The following is a 6,859-nucleotide window of genomic DNA, read 5'->3' as shown; positions in this document are numbered from 1 at the left end:
GTAACCCCATTTTTGGGGGCAGCGAGTGGGATCTACCAGGAGTGTATTTAGATTTTCTCTCTTTTTGAAAAATACAAAGATTTTTAAAGCCCGGGGTTTTTTAGCTTTTTCCTGTTAGGTTGTTTTTTTTTAGTATCTTAGAGCCCGTTTTTGTATTTTATTTTGGGTTTTTTTTTTTCTTTTTTTTTTGTATTGTTTAGTATTTTTTGGCAAAGGTTTTTCTCTTTCAGCTTTTATTTTCCTGTTTTTCCCAATGCCCCCTCATCAGTTATTTTTACCTTGTGGCTCTTGCAGATATAGGGCCCTTTTCTTTTTATTTTAAATTTAAATCTTTCGTTTCCCCCTGCTAATTTTTCTTATCCCTCGTGTACATTTGGGGTTCACTGTCTTTTTCGTTTTTAACCCGGGTTCGGGTGCTTTTTTTTTTCACTTTCAGGGGCCAGCTTTTTGGCCCTCAGCCCACCCGCATCACTGTTTCTTTTTTTTTTTGGGGGTTTGCCAGAAATTTTGGGCCTAGTTTGTGTTTTTGTGTGGTGGCAGCTCTTTGGGTTGTGGGGACTTTTTTCCCCTTTTTACCCTTCGTACACCCTGGACGTGAAAGACCTGGCGTACAAAAGGGTCATCGACCAGCCAAGCTCACGCACATTTTCCCTGACCACCTTTACTCTCTCCCAGTTTTTTTAAAATTTCCCCTTACAGGACGCTTTTCAAGCTGGGGGAAAGGGAATTCAGAGGGTTTGGGGAAAAAATTTTCAGAGGATACGGACTTTTTACCCCAAAAACAGGATGAACCCCCTTAAAACAGGAAAAAGAAATATCACGGAAAAAAGGGGTCGACTGCAGCGCTTAAGACCAACTCCAGGCAAAAACACTCCCCTCCAGGGGCGGGGGGTATCTCGAAAGCAAGGGGGAGCCGGGTTCCCCTCAGCAGAAAGACTGAGGAACAGTCAGCGGAGTTTTCCCCCCTCGCATTCGACAAGCTACCCCCAACCCCCTGGGTTAGGCCCCCAAACCCCCATTCGGGGCCATAAACCAGAAAAACCTCCAGGAATGGCAGCGGCAACGGGAAAGGAGAGGGAAAGGCCCCTGCACCCAGCAAGGGGGGCCCTTTTCTTTCACGCCAGCTAATGGTCAGCAACCACCAGTATCCGGGAGAGTGGAGGGGGAAAGGGGGAACAACCTGGGCAGCACTTTCCTGGGACTTTTTCACCCCGGGCGGGAGGCAACGAATTTTTCCCCGACCCGGGCCCCAAAGAATGACCCCCCCAACCCCCAGGTATTAGGATGAGCCAGACAGGACCATCCCAGTACCAACAGCCTTCAGGGGGTTTTCCCGGGAGGGGTAAATCCCGAATCTCTTTTGGCCCCGGGAAGCTCCTTTACCCCATTTAAAGGGGAAACCTCTCCCCTTTTGAGCCCCTTAAAAAAACCCCAGGAGGTGGGAGTTACTTTCGGGCCACTAAAAAACCTGGTAAGACCCCAACTGTTGTGCCTACACCCAGGGGGAAGAGCAAGCTGTCGGGGCAAAAGCGGAAAACCATCAAAAAATTTCCGAGAGTTCGACGGAATAGGGGATTGGGACCCCTTCCCAAGGGGAGCTGGGGCCAAAAAATTTTCAGAGGCACATTCCCACCCTCTGATTTCTTTAAGGGGGTTTTTAATGACCCCAAGCAGGGACTGATGGCGGCCCAATGTATTTTTTTCCTTGATGGCCCGGTTTTCCCAAAGGGAAACCGGGCCCAACCGAGGAGCTTTTGGGAGACCCCACCGCGGGGCAGGGGGTTTTTCCTTGCGGCTTACCGCCCCCTGCGGGGGGATTTTCCTTGTCCTAAAGGATGTTTTGCTCGCCAATCCAGCTGGCAAAAACCGCCAGAAGTTTTTGGAACCCCAGGTATGACACCCGGGAAACGGCATTTTCCAAAAATCCCCTCAGTTTTCCAAATAAATTTTCAAAAAGAAGAGTCCCAGGCCGACGTCGTACTCCAGCCCGTCCCCCCCGTGCTCGAACCGCTATGACCTTTTTCCCCCTAGCTGCTTCACCACCACCTCCCCGGCCCCCTTGCCTCACCTTCAACCCTCGTGGGAAGTATTGGGGGGAAAAACCATCGTAGCTCGACCCACAGCCCCAGGGAATGCAGAGCGGGCAGCCCGTCACCCTCACCACCAGCTTTCTCTTTTTTCCAGTAGGGGAGAAGGGGTTTAACAGTCTTGTGAGTGCCCCCTTTCCGAGAGGCCGGGAAGGAAGACTTCCCAGCTTCACTGGAAATTTTTCGCAGGGGGGAACCCACACACGCTCCATCGAAACCCCCAGACAGAGCCGTTGCGGCGCTCCTGTGAGTATCCGCAATGGGGGAGGGGCCATTCGGGCATTAGTTTTTGGTTGGAAATTTTTCTCTGTTTCATTGACACTTTTTTCTCAGGTGACTCGGGTAAAGCTAGTCCCTTAGGAGGACGACCCGGGCCCAACCAAGCTCCGACATCATTTTCCCAGCAAGGTTTCCAGGGTGTTCAGGGTCCTTTCCCATCAAGCTGCAGGGGGTTACCCCCACCTTTAAAATCAGAAAAGACATTGCCTTACCACCGCACCATATGTGCCCTTTTAACCCCATGGTGACATCCTTTTTGGGAACAGACTTTTTTACGCCGCCGGGGATTTTTACTTTACGGTCTGAAGCCAATCATCTCATGGATTTGCTAATTTGGGGGTTGGAATTTCCCGTTTTCCTGTAAAACCGGACGCCCCTTCCCTGCAGATGCAAATGACTGACTCTGACCTACAAATTTCCGACGGGCCCCCAAAGGGGCCCACCCAAAAAAATCGCCCCAACCAGAAGCGGGCAGTAAAACCTTTGCTCGATCCATAAAATCCCCCAGGGATCAGGCCCCCGCTTTCGGGGAAGGGTTTTCCCTTTCTCGCCGGGGACGGGGGGATGGAGTTTGTTATCTTAACTTTTTCTGTGACTGAGGGCCCAAATACTACCGAACCTTTTTAGGACGCTACTCGACGACGATGCTCCATATGGGCCCAAAACCATACTTCAGGGCTCCTTCCCATTGAAACAGGGTCCCAAGGGGCTTGGGCCGTCCCCCTTCTAGGAGGGGGTCAAAATTGCCCCGCGGTTGTCAACCACCCTAAATCTTAGTCAGCCTTCATGGATCAGCGCCAGGATCGCATATCTTTTTTCCGAAAGGCCTTTAAAGGGGGAAACCCCGGAAGGATAGGATACACCCAGCCCCGGGTCTACGGGTTTTTTTGCTGTTTGCCGGGGGGAGACGGGCCCCATCACCCGGGATTACAGTAGCTAAAGGCCCTTTGGATGCCCCATTCCCCCTGCCATGACGGACCCAAATTTTTACTCTTAAAGGCTAAAAAGGAAAACCAAATTAAAATTGTTCCCGCCGTCACAGGGGGCCAAACCCCCTTTTTCATGAACCCCTTTTTGTTCCCTGAGGGCTTTTTAAAACCGGAGAGGGAATAAAAACGATTTCTCCCCATTTACATACACCCCAGAAGAAGTTTGGGGGCTAGAGGCTGTTTTGCTACCACCCTCCCTAGTTTTTGCCATGTGTAAAGTTTGTTGCAGAACCAAACGAAAACGTGATGAGACTGATGGTAAAACCCCTGACTTACCTTACGGAGAGCAGAACAAGAATTTGCCCAAGCTGTTTGGGGCAGTTTCAGGAGCTTTTTGATGGGGGAGAAGAGATGTTACCCATACCGTGATCCGCCTCAGATAGACACTGGGGGGGGCTAAGCCAGTTTGTTCCGTCAATGGAGGTTGCCACAGTCCCACCAAGGAGACCATCCCGGCCCGCAGTGTGCTCCCTGCTTTCTCGGGGTAAATTTAGCCTTATTTAGTCCTTGGGTGAGCCCAGTGGTTTAGTTAAAAAGAAGGATGGGGAGTCTTCGGTTTTTTGTGTTGATTATCGGGGCCTCGATGCCGTCACCAAAAAAGACACTTCCCCCCCCCTTTTAGGATCGCGCTCTCATCGGGCGAATGGGTCCCCCCTGAAAACCCTTTACCACGCTAGATCCCCCCGGGGCCTTTTTGGGAGTTGAGGTTGGGGCCCTCCCATAGGGCCCAAAACGCCCTTTTTGATGGGTTTCCGGCTGTTTTACTTCTGAGTCTTCCCTTCGGTCTCTATGCACCAACTACCTTCCGCCCCCCGTAAAGTCCCCCTTTTTCCTGTCCTGGGGAAACCACCCTATTCTACCCAGACGGGGCATAGTCATCTATAGCCGTGGATTCCGCCAACACCTGCAAAACCTGAAAGAAACGTACGCTCCTCTCAGCAGCCGGCTGAAACTGAACATGGAGAAAAGCCCGTTTTCTGCTACTACGATAGACTTTTTTGGGATTCACCATCAGTCCCAAAAAGGAGTCCTTCCCCAACCCGGTAAGGGTTTCCCGCAAACGCCAAAATCCGCTCCCCGAATTTTCCGTGAAACGCCTTTCTTAGGGTGGGACTGTCTTCTTTAGGGAAAAAAATTCCTGGTTTTCGCAACCCCTCTCCTCTCCACTGCACTTTCTCCCTTTAAAAAACAGAAAAGGTTTTTGGGAACTGATCAAAAAGAAAAGGGGTTTTTTTGGGGGCTTAAGGAACCCTCTTACCACTGCCCAGTTCTTCGTCAGCCAGGTTTCAGACCGGGAGTTTTAATTTCATACAGCGCATCCTCCCCTCGCAAGGGGTCTGCCTGATGCAAAGAACCGGCGACAAAAACACCCCGCCCTCGCCCCTTTTAGCCGCAAGCTACAGCCGTGAATCCAATATTTCCCGGGCCCTTGACTTTGGGAAACCTCCGCGTGGTTTTAAAAGGTTTTTAGGTCTTCGACCCACCTTTAAAGGACGGGGACTTCAAACCCTTTAAAACCGACCTAGGCCTTTTGGGACCCCGTCTTTTTCGGGAAAACCCAAATCTCCACGGATTACCCCCCCTATGCTTTAAAATCTTTCGGTTTTACAGCTTTAAAATCCGTTACAAAGGGGGGACCAAACCCCTTTTTTCCCAGACTTGCCTTAGACATATTGCTCTGTGGAGGGTTCACCTAAACTTTTCAAATAGGGACTGGCAACCCCTGAAAATTTTCCTGGGAAATCCTTGCTAGGGAAACAGATGGGGAAAATCCCCCAAACTTTTCTGAAACCCGCGAAATAAAACTGCTTGACGGTAACCTCCCCCAAAAAAAAAGTGGCCAAACCCCTTTGGCGAATTTGAGATCAAGGGAAGGGTTCCAAAACAAGGGGTTTGACATCTTCCAGACAGAATCTGTTAACCCGCTTGTTGTTCCCCCATCATTTAAAAACTCTCATTTAAGGCATCCCCTTTACCACCTCTTGCTTTTCAACCCCGGAGTTCCGCGGAACCCATAAAATGCCAGGGCAAGTATTCTGGACCGACTGCTGAAAGACTGTAGGGGTATTTGACAACTTGGGTGGTGTCCGCAGTCGAGAGGCAAACCCCCAAAAGTGCCAATGGGGGGAAAACCCCCTTGGGCCCCGGTTTTCCCCTAAAAGCGTGTCTCCATGGACCTGATGGACTTTGGACCCAACCCTCCCATTAGCTATCCTGTCCATCATTGATCAAAACCAAGGGTGGCTGCAGATTGGGGCCCCTGAGGAAAATCAACAACTGTTTAAAGTCCATCGGGGCCTTTGGGTTTACCAAATTTGGGTTTCCCTATTTGGCCCCCAAGGGTTTTTCCAGACAGAAAAAATGGGGTGCAGTTTACCAGTGGTCTCTTCAAAGGGGTTTTCTTGATGATGCCCTGCCAGTCACACTACACCATCCCTATCATCCCAGGCCAATGGGGTGTAGAGCCACCAATCGTGTCCCTCAAATTTAACTTGGTACTTTGGGGGGAGCAAGACTAAGGTCTGGCACCCGTTTATTCCTGAAAATCAGACTGCAGAAAACTTGCTTCCCCCAAAAGGGCAAAACCCCTGAAAAGCCCTTTTTACTCCCCGATGGCCCGGGAGGGGAATTTTTCCCTTTTTTTTGAAAGAAAGAAACTGTGTTTTTCGAAAAAACTCAACCTGCGGGAAGTTCCAGGCAGCCAGACAAAAGCTGGGCACTGCTTCAACCCGTCCAGACAGACCAAGGAAGGTACTATAAACGAGGCACAAAGAACAATTCCACCAGAAGGGGGGCTCCCTCGTCTGGTATTATGAAACACGCACCGTTTCTGGGTTTTGGGAACCCATTAAAAAGGAAAGTGGCGTTTGGCCTGCAAGGTTTTTTTGCTCAACTGGGACCCCGGCCTTTTAAAGGGGGAGAAGGGCCCAAAAGAGGGGACGAGAGCGCATCTCAACCACCTAAACCCTTTTTAAGAAAACCCCCGGAGCTTTTGTTAACATCGGAAAAATGAGGAAACGCAGTTCCCGATGCCCGGATGTTCCGGGCTTGGGCCCCGATGTTTCCCCTTTACCCTTCCCAGGACTCCATTTTTGAGGGCTTTTATCCCGAAAGGGGCCACCATGTCCCAGCCGATTTACTGGTGGGCCTTTAAACTATGAGTGACAGAGGAAACCCTCTTAAAAGTGAACCCTTTTTTTCCGATGTTTACTGTTTAGGACTGAATTCCTTTTCTTTCCCCCCCCTTCCCGTTGGGTGGGGTGCTGTTAGAGACACCACTTGTGTTTGGGATTTATTTTTCTTTCATTTTAAATGTTTTTACTTTTCCCTTTTTTTTTCTTGTGTTTGTGTGTTTTAGTGATGCGTTCATGCACGTTTCCCCCCGAACAGCACCTTAATTTTTTTAGGGAAGTAAAGGGGTCAGGCCTTCCTTTTTTCTCTTTCCAGGTTTTGGCTCCATTCCTCTCCGGGCCCCGGTATGGGAGGGGTTTTGAGGGTTTTTAA

Source organism: Penaeus monodon, chromosome 23 (assembly GCF_015228065.2).
Source record: "Penaeus monodon isolate SGIC_2016 chromosome 23, NSTDA_Pmon_1, whole genome shotgun sequence".
NCBI classification, from domain to species: Eukaryota; Metazoa; Arthropoda; class Malacostraca; order Decapoda; family Penaeidae; genus Penaeus; species Penaeus monodon.
Note: the sequence above shows the minus strand (reverse complement) of the source record.